The sequence below is a fragment of the Macrotis lagotis genome, chromosome 1 (genome assembly GCF_037893015.1).
Source record: "Macrotis lagotis isolate mMagLag1 chromosome 1, bilby.v1.9.chrom.fasta, whole genome shotgun sequence".
In the NCBI taxonomy this organism is placed as follows: Eukaryota; Metazoa; Chordata; class Mammalia; order Peramelemorphia; family Peramelidae; genus Macrotis; species Macrotis lagotis.
This window is the reverse complement of record NC_133658.1, coordinates 164,390,281-164,404,815: the sequence shown is the minus strand read 5'-3', so window position 1 is coordinate 164,404,815 and position 14,535 is coordinate 164,390,281. Positions and strand designations below refer to the sequence as shown.

The 14,535-nt window shown below is 34.6% G+C and overlaps 2 long non-coding RNA genes across 3 annotated transcripts in view; one reads left to right on the top strand and one right to left on the bottom strand.

The window, feature by feature from the left end:
• Nucleotides 1-3,768, bottom strand: part of LOC141504371 (uncharacterized) — a 136,899-nt gene extending 133,131 nt beyond the window's left edge. For both annotated transcript variants that reach the window (XR_012473334.1, XR_012473333.1), the window contains exons 1-2: nt 3,342-3,768; nt 2,405-2,481 (exon numbers count right to left, since the gene is read on the bottom strand). This is a non-coding gene — a long non-coding RNA (uncharacterized LOC141504371). The remainder of the gene's footprint in view (nt 1-2,404; nt 2,482-3,341) is intronic.
• Nucleotides 1-12,549, top strand: part of LOC141504370 (uncharacterized) — a 51,618-nt gene extending 39,069 nt beyond the window's left edge. The window contains exon 3 of the long non-coding RNA XR_012473332.1: nt 11,753-12,549. This is a non-coding gene — a long non-coding RNA (uncharacterized LOC141504370). The remainder of the gene's footprint in view (nt 1-11,752) is intronic.
• The last annotated feature ends 1,986 nt before the right edge of the window (nt 12,550-14,535 follow it).

Sequence of the window (14,535 nt, the reverse complement as noted above, 5' to 3'; positions counted from 1 at the left end):
ATCACTCTGGATTGAATTAGAAGAATAGGCCTTGTTTTTCAGGCATAGAGTTTGGTAAAAGTGTAAATGAAACTAAAGGGATCAAACCAGTGCTCATGACAATTGCAATATCTATACTAGCATTCAACAATGCTAAGGTCTTATTATTCAAACACTGACTGCCCAAGGCCTTTGAAATGAAACCTGTGTCAAAAGTTCTCATTTAGTGCCTCCCTTCATCTCCAACCTCATCAGATCCCTTCATCCTAAACAAAATACCAGATTTTTCTATATCATTCTGAAGGATGGTATAGCTAGCCTATTTGAGAATAGATGGAGAAAGGAGAACCTAGAGACAGGAAGACCAAAGACTTATATTTGGGCTGAGGAACATTGCCTTAAATTAATATTATAACCAGAGCTATGGAGGACACAGAGGTGGAATCCCCAGAATCCAACATGTAGTAACATTAAAATCTGTCATCTAATGGAATGCTTCTCAAAGCCTGTTGTACATATGCATATATACTACATTCATACACATGCATACATATATACATATATACATACATATATATGTATATATATATATATATATATATATATATATAGTAAAAATTACCCTGTTAGTGTCAAGGCAGCATTTGAACCCACTTATTCCTGAATAAAAGGCTGACATCTATCCATGATACCAGGCTGTCTCTCATTCCTGATTATGATGATAATAATACTGATCATAGCTACTTACTTTATATAATGTTTTTCAAAGCATTCTTACATAGTCATTTTCTCATTGACTCTTTTGAAGTACCATTGAACTCCAAAACAATAGCATTCCACAGTTTTAGTACTAAATGCATTCTGATTTTTTGAAAGTTGAGGTATAGCAAGTATGATAAACCTTATTTAGACTATTTAGTGAATTATAAGTATAAAGATAGGGTTTCATGTCAACCAAAATCAATTGTGAAAGACACAGGTATCATGATTGAATCAATTATAAGTATGAAGTAGGCATGAATGAATCCTTAATTAATTTGATAGAAGTTAAATAACTTAACTTTAAATGATGATAGTTGACACCACAAAGGAAATAACTTGTAATTGACTGAAAGCCTCCAACACAACTCTGGGCTGCATATAAAAAACACAGATCTAGTTCTCAGCCAGTGAACTGAGTATTGAAATCAAGTAATGAAGGACTCCTGACAGATAAGACACATGCTTCTTTCTCTCTGTCTCTATCTGTGTTTCTCCCTTTCCTCTTCATCCCACCAGTGACTCAAGTCAATAACTGAAATTTCCAGAATGGTAGTGGCAGAAGAATGACTTGCAGATGTATGTAGAAAGAGTTATTAGAAGATAGCAGGAGCTTCAGTTATTGTTTCTGTTGAAAAGCACTGTCTCTTAGAGGCCAGTCAAAATTACACCTCAAGGGAACTTGATGGAGACTCTATGGAGAAATAAAAGAACTACTGGAAACTGGAAACCAGTTTTACTTTGTAAATTTAATTTGTAATTTACTTTGTAAACACTTTTTCTAAAAGCTAATATAGGGTAGCTGATTAACAGTGAGAAAAACATAAGTGGGGCTGGTGAGTAACAAAATTAGCATCCCCTCCAGGTTAATCCTACAAGGTTTAGAGTAGTTAGACTTCCTTGAAGAGTACCAACCTGCCAATTCCAATTTGGAATTGGGGAAGTTAGGTATTGATACCATACAAATAGGATTGCTGATTTAGAACTGAAAGAGAATTTAGAGGTCACCAAATACAACTCTTATTTGACAGATAATAAAACAGATTTGAACAGGTTAAGAGATTTACCTCAAATCAAATAGATTAGTAAAAATAAGCAAACCAAAAGTCAAACCCAGATTGTAAGGTTTTAAACACAATAAGCTCTCAGCCATACCACACTGACTTCCTCAGAATAAGCTCTGCATTAGAGCATAACTTTTTCCCATGGAAAATTATAAATTCATTATGTTTGAATTTGAATGAAGTCTGGGCTTTAAATCTCTTTAGGATAGTATAGCTAGCCCATTTAAGAGATAATATCTGGATCTAAAACAAGGGTTTTTAACATAGGATTCATTAACTTATTTTTTTTTAGGTTTTTGCAAGGCAAATGGGGTTAAGTGGCTTGCCCAAGGCCACACAGCTAGGTAATTATTAAGTATCTGAGACTGGATTTGAACTCAGGTACTCCTGACTCCAGGGCTGGTGCTCTATCCACTGCGCCACCAAGCCACCCCAGATTCATTAACTTTTAAAAAAAATGTTAATAATTGTTTTAATTTAATGTTTTCTTTGTAATCCTATGTAATTTATTTTATAAATCTAAAAGACGTTATTTTGAGAATTTTACAGACTTCATCAGACTAACAAAAATGGTCCATGACACAATGAAAAGTTAACAATACCTGATGGAGGCAACTGGGGACCTTGGGATATATGCCTTCTGATATTTTGTCATGTCCATCCACCCTCAGCTGTAGTACTGAAATAGTAAAGGAGAATCAGTAAACATTTCAATCTTGGAAATACATCTTGTATTCTTTCATTTTGATAGCAATGACCTCAACAAATTTTAAGTTCTAAGAAAGAGTCAAAATGTTTATCTTAGTGGAACCTAGTCTTATGTTTTGAAATTAAAGGAACAGAGACCCTGAATGTCCTCTCCTTGGCCTCCCAACCTCTCTGCCCCACAAGAAAGCTTGTTTCTGCACATTTCCCAGCATTGGGGAAGGAAGAGCAAGCTTGATGACCAAGACAGGAAAAGAGCCAACCACTGACAAATACCATCATAATGCATCTGATGTAGCCACCCAGGAATTTATTCTTCTTGTTTGTATGTATTTTTACAAATGGTTGCTCCCCCAGATATCAGTCCCGTGGGGTGGGAGAGAGATGGGGGGGGGGGAATGAGAGAGGGAGAGAAAGAGACAGAGAAAGGAGAGGAGGAAAGAGAGGGAGGGAAGAAGGAAAAGAGACAAAAATAGATAAAAAGAGAATGATAGAAAGACAGAAAGAAGAGAAAAGGAGAGGGAAGAAGAAAGATGTCAGGAAGGGAAAAAAGGAGAGGAGACAGAGAAACTGTGGCATCTGGACAGAATTTGTCACTTCCTGTGTCTCTGAAGCTATAAAAAACAGTTGCTATATGATCTGTAGCAGGCATGAACATGATTTTGCTATGTAAGTCATATAGCACACCATAATTAGTTTTAGAACATAATACATTATAGTAATCTTTGGGAATATTGCTTACATCTTATTTATGGATTAAAACAGAGAAGTGGAAAGAGATCAGGATCCAAGATCAGTAAAGAACTACATTTCATTTCTGTCTCAGGCACTTACATCCTTGGGTTAGTCTCTTGATCTCCCCAATCCTCAGTTGCAAACTGAGATTCTAAGCATAAAATGAGAAAAGCATATGTAAAGTACTATGCAAATTTAAAAGTACTATATAAATGTCAGTTATTATCCCTCTAACAGTAAGTATGAAATATGTTAGTTTTGGTTCTTTAAAAAAGCAATATAGTGGATCAAGGCCGGGTCTGAAAGCCAAAAGCTTTCACACATATTTAGTATGTAACCTTGGACAATAGTTTGCCACCTGAAATTGAAATTCTCAGCACCTATAGATTTTACAAAGAAGATAATAGTCTTCATGGGTACTTGGAAGTTCCATATTGTAGTTAATCCACTGATCCATTGCTTATCCCTTATATTGTTTCTAGTTTCTTTTTTTGTCAGAAAACCATCAATCTGTTCCTTCCTTCAATATGATTAGAAAATATATATCCATTTTGTGATGTTTTATCATCTTGATTTGGCCAGTTTCATGTAGTAAAGAACATTTGATATTGGTATATATATATATATATATATATGTATATATATATATATATATACATATATATATATATATATATATATATTTGTATCTATACTCATGTATTTGTATGTGTATGTGTATGTATTTGTGTGCATGTGTGTTATGTGTGTTTACATTGCATATATATGAATATCCCTGCACATGTGTTTATATTCTTATCTATTTTTTCTCTCTTAAGTAATGAGGTTACACAGAGAAATTGTATGATTGGAGAGGGGGAAAAAAAACTTGTTCAGTTACCCCAACTCTAGTCCAGTCCTACCCCACATTTTGAATTTTAGAACTTCAAAAGTATCTCTTTTTTTTCTCCTGGACCAGATCCAGAGCTGAACTCCATTCAAAGGGCAGAGGCAGCTGTGGGCCTCACATACCAATTCCCTCTTCCTAAGCTGTACAGTTACAGGATAGGGAAACAGGAAGGTGGTGAGGCCTCATTTGGAGATGGGAAATTGTTTTTGAAGGTGTGGGCAGCAAAGGGAAAGGGGTGGAGTGAGAAAAGGCTGAAAGGAAAGTAAATCTTAGAGAAAGGCAGCACCTAGTTGTGGGATCTCTTCCCAATGAGGAAGAAATGACCCTAGGGAAAGAAAAAGTAGAGGATGCTATCATTTAAGCAAAGGCTCCTGGGGGGAGGTGGGTGGTGTCTCTCCATGGAGAATCTCCTCTAGGAAAATTACTACATTTATTAGTGGATTATCTTCCCAGCAATTAAATACCAAACTCATGCCAAAGGTACTGTCCTTGCTCTCACTGACACTTCACTCTGTGGGCCCTATGAAGCCTATATGCATGCTCTGGGATTTCTTATTAACAGTAACAAAGTCACATTACTTTAATAACTTAAGGGTTTACAAAGTAACTTCTTTACAGCAGGCTTATGAGATGGGGGTTGTAACACAATTATCCCCATTTTATAGATGAGGAGCATGTACTACAGAGTGGCTAAATTACCTTCTCTAAAATCACATAGCCTGTAAGTGTTAGAGCTGGTATTTGAACCACTTCTAACAACAAATCTATGGTCATGTTTTGTGATAGTCTATGGAATCACTAATATCCAAAAATAGTTGAAGGCACAATTGTGATAGTTTTCATCTTCATGGCAATAGTCAAATTATCAACCTAGTTGTTAGAAAACTCATTCATTATCTTTCAAAACAAAGTTCATTATATTTGTAAGTGAAATTTTATAGACCAGGGAGAGAATGCTCTGCTACCTACTTATCTTTTGACAATTTGTGCTTCCCTAGGACTTTGTTTATTAAAAAGTATGACAAATCCAGTATACATTTAATTCTTTAGTCTTTATTAAACCCTATGGAAATAGACAAAGAACAATTATGTAGTATTATATTTCTTTTTTTTCAGGATGGAGAAATGAAATCTGTTAGTGACAGATTCTGAATTGTTTCTAGTCAGTTTATTCTATAAGCATAGTACTTAAATAGATGAGTTAATAATAGAGATCTTTGTCATATACTTCTTTTCCTCTTCCAGTGTTGCTGTCTCATTGAGGTTACTTAATAATTATAGCCAAGTTTTATATGGGGTAGCTAGGTGACACAGTAGATAGAGCTCTGGCCTAGAGGGAAAAAGACCCCTCTTCCTGAATTTAAATCTGATCTCAGACTCTTGCTACCCATGTGACTCTGGGCAAGTCACTTAATCCTATTTGTCTCAGGACTAGATTGTGATTTGTTTGCTGGTTTGGGGGCTGTTTTTCTGTTTTGTTTTGTCCCTGTCAAATGAGCTAGAGGAAGAAATAGCAAATGACTCCAAGAATCAAAAACAACAAGCAATTGCCAGGTACTTTACTATGATCATTACAAATATTATTTCTTTTGATCTCACAACAGCCCTGTGAAGAAGGTACTATCATTATCTCCATTTTACAGATGAGCAAATTGAAGAAAACAGAATTAAGCAATTAATCCAAGGTCACACAACTAGTAAATTTGAGGTTGGATTTGAACTCGAGTGTTCCTGACTCCAGCTTTATGCACTGTGCTACCTAGTTCAAAGTAATTTGTATAGTCTACTCAGGCATTAGCTACCAAAGAAATGATGAGAATTAAAAGGATTCACTACTTTAATCCAACTAGACTCATGTCACTGAGTGGCTCTTTTTTTTTTTTTGCTTTTGCTTTTAATAAAATTTATTGAATTGACCTATCAGTAGCACTAACAGGTCTACTTTTCAGAAGAGATGGAAAAACAGGAAGGAAAAAGATCTATATGTATAAGGATATTTATAACAGCTCTTTTGTGGTGACATTGAGCAAGTATCGACCCATCAACTGGGGAATGGCTGAACACATTGTGATATGATTATGATGAAATGCTAGTCAGCTCTAAGAAATGATGAATAGATGTACTATATACAAATTAATAGCAATATTACAGGATGATCAGTTGTAAATGACTTACCTTTTCTCAGTAATTCTATGATCCAAGAGAACTCTGAAGGATTTTTGATAAAGAATACTATCCATCCCAAAGAAATAACTGATGGTATCTGAATGTAGTTTGAAGCATACTTTTTTAACTTTATTTTTCTTGAGGTTTCTCATTGTGGGGGGCATATATTTACTTTCACAACATAACTATTATAATAATGTTTTGCATGACTAAGCATTTTTATCTATATTCAATAACTTGCTTTCTCAATAAGGAGGAGTGAGGTGTGAAGAAGGGAGAGAATTCACAACTCAAAGTTTTAAATATGAATGCTAAAATTTGTTTTTATATATAACTGGGAAGAATAAAATGAAGAGGAAAAAGGCTATAATAATAGCAGCTGTTTAGAAAGTGCTTTAAAGTTTTTGGATTGCTTTACAAATATTACCTCATTTTCTCCTCTTAACAATGTAATGGAATGTAAATGTTATTTACATTTTATAGGTGAAGAAACTGAGGCAGAGGTAAATAACTTGTCTAGGGTCTCACAGAAGCTATCCAAGGCCAGAATTGAATTCAGCTTATCCTGACTTCAGGTCCAGCGCTCTATCTACCCTGCCACCTAATTGTCTTGGTGATAAGCCATTTACCTTTTCTTTGCAGAACTTGAATTTATAAAATAGAAAAAATAATTAGCCATTTCTTCATATAAGAAGTAGTTGAATCATTTTTCTCTCTTAAAGTCTTTTGACATAGACATTTCCATTTAGCTTCCTGAATCTCAGCCTATCAACATGTTAGAGACAGATTTTCCATGCAAACATCTGAACATAATTGTTACAGGTGGAAGTTTTTTTTTTTAGGATACATTGGGCATTCCCCAGGAATCTAAATAGCGATAGCTTGAACAAAGGAACTTCAATAATATTTCTATTTCTGTGTCTAGAGCAAATTGACATCTATACTCTATATTTTTTCATGCTAGATTATTCTTGCCACAAACTCCCATAGATCTTAGAGGGATCCTAATTGAGACCTTCCTATAAATCTGTTAACAGTTAGTGGCCTCTTTACCTATTATCCCTCATTTTTCTCTACATGCTGGGTTTCCTTCCTTTCTGGATTACACATTTTTTGGATTCTTTTTTAATTCTTTGCACACAATTCTTCCTGGGCAAATTGTAGTCCTGTGCCTGTCATGTCCTGTGCCTCTGCTGCCCTTTGGGTCATTTGCAATTTTGATTCCAGAGAGATTGTGATTTTCTGTGATTTCCAGTCACATATCAGTGAAAGAATATTGATATTTAAAAAAGGGAAGCTTTTATTTCAGGGAGGAGCCTACAATTTCCCAAATAATCTAGATAACTCTTCATCTCCCTTCATTTCTGGACCTACTTTATTATAAAAGATAATTTTTTCCTCTCTTAAATATCCTTATAATACATAAGAAATTCTTAACCTGAGTTGTGCATAGTTTTTAGGGGGACCAAGAGCCTGGACAGGAAAATATTACACTTTTGTTTTCACTAATCTCTTGCTAAAATTAACATTTCCTTCAAATATTTAGGGGCCTGAAAATGTTTTTTAATATAGTTTGATAAATGTATTCCAATATAATAGGCTTCTTTTATAATTAGGAATGTATTTACTTCACATATAATATATAAAATAAAAGCAGTATAATAAATGCATATGTATAGCAAAATATAGTTTGCATTTTACTTTTTGCATTTAAAACTATTATTCTGAGGAGTCCATAGACTTAACCAAATTGGCATCAATTTCTTCAAACATGTTAAAAAAAATCTGATCTATATGACTTAATTTAACTTCTCAATAAACACAGTTTTAGTCTATTTTTTAAAGCTTGTTTCTCTGAGAAGTTTATATTTCATCTGAGCATGGTTTCACTAAACAGATCATCCAAGAAGTTGATTTCATTGCTAGTCTCCAACTCCTGAACTAAACATTTTCCTAATTCTGTCTTTGCCATCTGATTCTAACCTAAACTCATCTAATTAATCAAGAGATAATAATTTGTCTCAGACTTGGGACTAAACATTGGGGATATACAAATGACAATAAATGAAACTCAAAACAGCTTAAATTCCTAGGCTTCTCCTTGACTTACTGTCCTCAAACCAAAACAAAGTGGTGTCTTCTCCATGAGTCAGAAGGATACCTTTTAGTTCCCCACCAATCATTCACCATTTAAAAAAATTTAGAAAATCAACATGTTTAGACTAAAGATATTACACAATTGTTCATTTGCAATGGGCATGTCAAGGAGCAGATTTTCCACATAGATTAAAGCAAAGAGTTTCTCAAAGAAACAATTAAAAATAAGTTCGTAAGGAAATCGGTGAAACTCTTTGTGATCATGCTTAGTCAGAAATGAGCAAAAGCAAGGTGATCTTGAAGGCTGAATGCTTCAAATTGAAGCCCTTATAAAGAAATGACTGACCATTTTTCCCATTTCCCAGGAGCCAATGCTAGAAAGAGAAGGGAGTAGGCAAAAACAAAAACTAGTCTGTCACATATCCACAGAAATAATCCTGATCTACTTTCAGCTCAATGTACTTTTTTTTGCATTATTCCCTCCCACAAATTATATCTTTTGTTTGTTTTCCTCTTTATTTAAATATATATGAGGCAAATACCTAAGACCTGTCCCTGAGAAAAGGGTATCTGGTAATGTAACCCCTTTCCATTCTTCAGCTCCTTTGTCTTCATGTGGAAGTAAAGGAGGACAAAATCATGGAATAATTAAAACAGCTCTCATTTGTCAATTACTTGAGACATTCTGACCAAAGGCTCCAGGACCTCCCTTCTTTTCTTTGATCCTGTTCTTCCTCAGCAGGAGTTTGTGTTACCAGAAAGGTCTGAACTTCAGGAAGGTCTCTATCTGTCAGTCAGAGTCCAAAGTTTAGCTTTCTGTGTAGGCAGAATAATTGATATCCTGAGTGGTAAAAACTGAGGCTTCTGGGAAAGTCTCACTTAAAAAAAAAAAAACTCCCTCATTGCTTTCCCCATTTTCTAAATTCTCATCATTAAAGGATGAATACTTCAGACTAATGCAAATACAATATAAATAACCCTAGCTGGGATTAGTAAAGTAAGCTTATCAGTTATTAACAAGATATCTATGAATGAATCCATTCTTTCCAAGGAGACAGATGACTTGTAGCAGGGCTAAGGGGGTATTAAGAACCAGTCCCAGTTCCAGAAGGCTCATGATGAAATTTAATAGAGGGGTGATTGATTTAGAATGAAAATGAAAGCTTTTTATGATTTTCTGGACATGACTAATGTGAGAATTTTCTTGGCTCAACTATAGATGCTTGTGGCAATCTTTGTTTTTCCTGCTTTCTCAATGGATTGGTGGAGAGGGTAAGGTGGAAAACAGAGAATTCAGAACTGAAATTTCAATTTAACTTAATTTTAAAAAATAAAGTCTAACAATGGAGTTCTCACCTAAAAGGACAAATAAGGCTAGTGAACTCTGAAGATCCAATGGATAGCATGAGGGTGGTGAGAGATATTGTCCTGCACCAGGGAACAAAGAGAATTTTTTAACTGGGATAAGGGCCCCTCTTAAGATAATAACCCCAGAGGCAGTAAGGCGGTACAGTGGATAAAGTACCAGTTCTGGAGTCAGAAGGACCTGAGTTCAAATCTGACCTCCAACACTTAATAATTCCCTGGTTGTGTGACCTTGGGCAAGTCACCTAACCCCATTGCCTGGCAAAAGCAAAATAAACAAAAATAATAACCCTTTTGGGTCATTTCATTGCTATCCTTGTAATATTGGTCCTTCTACCTCCTTCTTCCATTATCTGCTGTCCCAGTGTTCCTTCTTTACTATTCCATGATTAGCTAATCCTCCAGGACTCCTTTGAAGTAAGCCTTTTTCTCCATTATCATAAACTGCTCCTAAATTGGGGTTATTCCTAACTGGACCAGAGCTTCTCTTCTGTGGGTTCAATGGCACTTTACTACCTCTAATGATGAAAAGAAGCAAAGTTGGAATTAGTCCCAGAAGGCTTACCAACAAATGTTGAATTCCACATTTTGTCAGGAAAGGGATGAGGAAGATAAAGAATGCTAGGAAAAATCACTAACTTTTCCCAGTCCCAGGTCTATAGGAAACAAATAATACAAGATTCAGAGCTAGAAGAAACTTAAGAAATCATCAAGTCCAATGCCTCTCTTCATTTTTCAGATGAGGAAACTAAGTCCTGGAGATAATTCCACAAATAATAAATAGAAGAACCAGGATTTGACTCTTTAGGAAACTAGACCCTCTGATTCCAAATGTAGATTTTGTTTCATCACTAAGAAAATATCAGTTCTTCACTGTGAAATAACCAGTTAAGAACAGGACACTGGAATACTGATGAAAGCAGAGAATCCTTGATATTAAAAAAAAGTGGAGGACTGAGAGGCAATAAACTTTTTCTATTTAACAAGCCACACAAATGATATTTCTTTTATTTTCCTTCTCATTATGAAATACATACATATATAATATACATACATATATATGTCTGTATCTACATATAGACATATGTGTATTCATGCATATGTATACATCCACACACACATTTGGCAACCAATATCTGTGTTCAGTAGATAGATCCTTGGATATGTTAGATCACTGTTGCAGTTCTCAGTTCTGCTATGAATTAGCTATGACCTTGGTCTGATTGGAAACCTTTCTTCTCCAGCCCTCACCACAAACAGAAAAAGAACTTTCCCAGTGGCCTGTCACAGAACTTTAAATTTTTCCACCACAACTTTAGCAACTTTACTATTATAGGTCTCAAAGGCATTTCAAGTTTAATATCCCCCTTTTTTAATGCAAATATTGCTGAAGATATGTTGAGTATAACAGGAGAGTCACAACTAGAACAAGTTGAGCATGACTTTGTCCCAAGGCAAAAATTATAGAAAGATATAAAAACATTAACTGTCCTTCCTCCTAGACCTATCCCATTTTGCCCCTTTTTTTCAGGGGTACAAACAGCAGTAACTTCTCTGTACCAGTCTTATACCTCCCTCAGCCCCTACCAAACCAGAGGAAATTGTATTCTGAAGTTTCAACCTTAATTTCAGTTGGAATTTGTCTTTATCCTAAGTATAAGAAGTGTTAGGTATAGTTCAACTTAACATAATAGGTGGTACTGATTGACAGCTAATGGACAGCTAGTAAGAACCAAGAACTGGGAATGGAATGCAAAACAGAAATAAGATGGATACTGGAGTCAGGAGGTAGTCCAGTCAGTCAACAATCATTTGATGGTCAGATACCTTCCTAAGTGCTGGAGGTACAAAGAAAAGTAAAAATAAAATTAAACAAAAAAAAAAGGCAGACTCTTCTTTCAGAGAGCTCACAACAGAGGGAGAAAAGGCAAAAGAGAAAAGAGTAGAAGAGAAAATTTGGACACACTTCATGGTGCTATTTTCCTTATTTTAGGTGATGAATCACAGATCTTGATTTGCATGTGACTTCAGTGGCCTCTAGACCCATCCAGACCTGATCAAGAGTTTTTACTACAAGTCCTTACTACAAGTCCTATTACTCCAAGAAATGGTTATCCAGTCTTTGAATAGTTTTGTTATGAAGTTTTTCATTACAATAAATTGAAATCTACATTTCTATAACATCTACTCATTGTTCTTAGTTTTGTTCTCTGTAGCTAACCCAATTAAAATAAATTTGTTTTTTCCATGATCATGTTTCCAATATTGGAAGAAAGCATATCTCCATTACCAGAATGGGGGACCCAAAGAGAATGAGTTATAACTGATAGAAAACCCAAAGTATAAAGTAAATGATAAATTGCATATAGTAATGGCTTCAGCATATTGGATAAATTCTTTCCAGAGAAAATATAGAACATAGACAAAATCAGAAAAAAATAAAAAAGTCTAGTTGGGTTATGATCTCTATTAATAGAGGCAACACCCCAGATTGTGAAACCACAAATCTCCCTATGTCCTTCTAAAGGGAAAAAACATATGACTTTTGTTTAGAAGCCTTAGACTATCCTCCCTTCTTTAATATCCTTCATTTATTGAACAAAGGATTTATATAAATATTAGACTTCTAGAATTTTAATTGGAATTTTAATTCATTCAAAAGGAGCATTACTCCCTTTGTCCAGTGCTTAGATCTAAGAACAATAGTGCTGAATGGACAAGGATTTTAACCCTTTTTCTGGTTCCTAATTAAATAAAGATGTGAGAGTAAACAAGTAGGAGGATAGAGAAAAGGTATTTTTGGTTGTTTTGGTTATCTTTTGGCCATTAAAGAAAATTTTTAGAATGAATTCTTTTTCAAAGCATTTTATTTTTATGTAATGCATATATTTATGTAATGAAACAATCATTTATAAAATATAGAATAATTAAAAAGATGATTGTACATGAACCTGCAAATCTACTGTATAAACTTACTATTCCTGTTAAATATACAAAATTATTATGTAAATTTCTTTATTTCTTTTTTCCTTCCCTTCTCCCACCCAAGAGATGACCACCATTACATATAATAGGTATATACTTATATGTATGTATGTACGTGTATATGAGTATATGTATATGTATTAAACACATATATAATAATCATTTATATATCTACTTCTCAGTTATTTCAGATCCAGATAGCATCTTTCTTCATAAATCCTTTATAGTTAATTTCTTTAAATAGTAAAAGAAACTTATTCATTCTTGTTTTGGGGGTTTTTTTTAGGTTTTTGCAAGGCAAATGGGGTTAAGTGGCTTGCTCAAGGCCACACAGCTAGGTAATTATTAAGTGTCTGAGACCAGATTTGAACCCAGGTACTCCTGACTCCAGGGCTGGTGCTTTATCCACTGCACCACCTAGCAGCCTCGAAATTTATTCATTCTAAAAATAATTTTGCTGTTTCTGTAGACAATATTCTCTTACTTTGCTCTTCATTATTTCATAGAAGTCTTTCTATTTTTTCTAAGATCTGTGAGCTTATTCTTATAGCCCAATAGTATTCCACCATAATCATATACCATAATTTGTTCATTCAGTTACCAATTGATGGGCAACCTTTGCAATTTCTAGTTCTTTGCTACCACAGAGAGAGTTGCTATAAACATTTTATAATATATCGTCTCTTTTCCTTTCTTCATTAATCATCTTTAGAAGTAGACCTGGTAGTGGTATCACTGTATCAAATATAGGTAGTTTGATAACTCTTTAAGAATAATTCCAGATTGCTCTCCAAGATGCTCGAATCAATTCACAATTCCACCAATAATGAATTAGTGTCCCAGTTTTTATAAATGAATCCTTTATGAGCTTTTGACTTACTGAATTTTTTTTAGTTAGATCTCTGGAATTTTAGCTAAAGTGTTTATACCATCATTATATGGTAGAAAAGAGCACTGCCTTTGAAGTGAAAAGGTCCTGGAATCAAATCTAGATTCTTCTGCTTATCATCTGTGTGCTTTTGGACAAATCCTTTCTCTTCTCTTCTCTGGCTCTCAGACCCCTTGTCTGAATAATCAGGAGGTTGAAATAGATCATTTACAAGGTCTATCTAACTATCTAACTAATATCTCATCTGCTACAGAAAGTCCTTCACAACCCAACTTAATTCCAGAGCTTTCCCCTGTTAATTAATTCCTATTAATCATGTATAATTTGCTTTGTATATATTTGTTTTTATGTTGTGCCCACACAATTTAGATTGTAAATTCCTTGAGGGCAGAGACTGTTACTATTTTTGGTTTGGTTTTTTTTTTTGTCTTTTGTCTCTTTTGGTATGCTTAGAGTTTATCCCAGTACCTGACCTATTGAATTAAATTGAATGTTTACTGAATTGAATTGGACTATGATCATGGAAATAAAAAGACCTCAAGCTATAAAAGCATGTGTACAGCCCTAACCATGGACTGAGAGACCAGATTAGCTAAGTATGGAGATACTTTTTCTCAGAAATTTCACCATCAGTCAGCCTTGAGACTCAGGAAGATTTTCCAGCTGATTTGTTCTCCATTCCTAAAAGGAATGCTCACACTGCAGAAATCACAAATCATATGTAATATTAAAATAAAAGCAGTAATTCTTAGGAATGGTTAGCTATTTAAGTTTGGAATCAGAGGACTAAGTTGGAATTCTGACTCTGTAGCTTAGTATCTGTGTGACTTTGGGCAAGTCACTAACTGCTCTCAGTCCCCAGCATTTTTATTTCTGAAAATTGGGGAGGAGGGGTAAATAAG